This window comes from Triticum dicoccoides, chromosome 1B (genome assembly GCF_002162155.2).
Source record: "Triticum dicoccoides isolate Atlit2015 ecotype Zavitan chromosome 1B, WEW_v2.0, whole genome shotgun sequence".
Classification (NCBI taxonomy): Eukaryota; Viridiplantae; Streptophyta; class Magnoliopsida; order Poales; family Poaceae; genus Triticum; species Triticum dicoccoides.
Window position 1 is genome coordinate 75,665,305 of NC_041381.1, and position 613 is coordinate 75,665,917.

Below are 613 nucleotides of genomic sequence, written 5' to 3' on the forward strand. Positions count from 1 at the left end.
GCGCCGACGGTGGTTGGCGGGCGGAGGGCGCGGGGGCGCGCGGGATCGGGCCCAGGGCGGGCTCCCCGCGGGCCCGGCGGGCCTGCGGCGGAGGACGGCGGCGCTGGGATACGTGGCAAGCTCGGGTTGGACGGGGCGGCGAATCGGACATGTCCGTCGGCGGGGGAAGAAACGTTCGGCGGCGCGAGGGGAATTGTTAGGGTTTGGACTGCGGGATTTCGGGGAGGATCACATATATATGGGTAGAGGGAGCTAGGAGAGTCCAAATGAGGAGCAGTTTTCGCCCACACGATCGTGATCGAACGACCGAGAGCATGGGGGTGACTTAGATGGGTTTTGGGCCAGTTTGAAAGGGGTGTTAGGCTGCAAGACAAAAGAGGCTTTTACGGTTACCCGGTTAACCGTTGGAGTATCAAACGACCTCCAAATGGCACAAAACTTGACAGGCGGTCTACCGGTGCTATACCAAGGCCGCTTGGCAAACCTCGGTCCATTCCGAGAACGTTTAACACCCGCACAAGAGAAGAGGCAAAAAGGGGACGCCGGATGACATAGGAGTGTCGGATTGCAAAACCGACAACGGGGAAAATGCTCGGATGCATGAGACGAACAC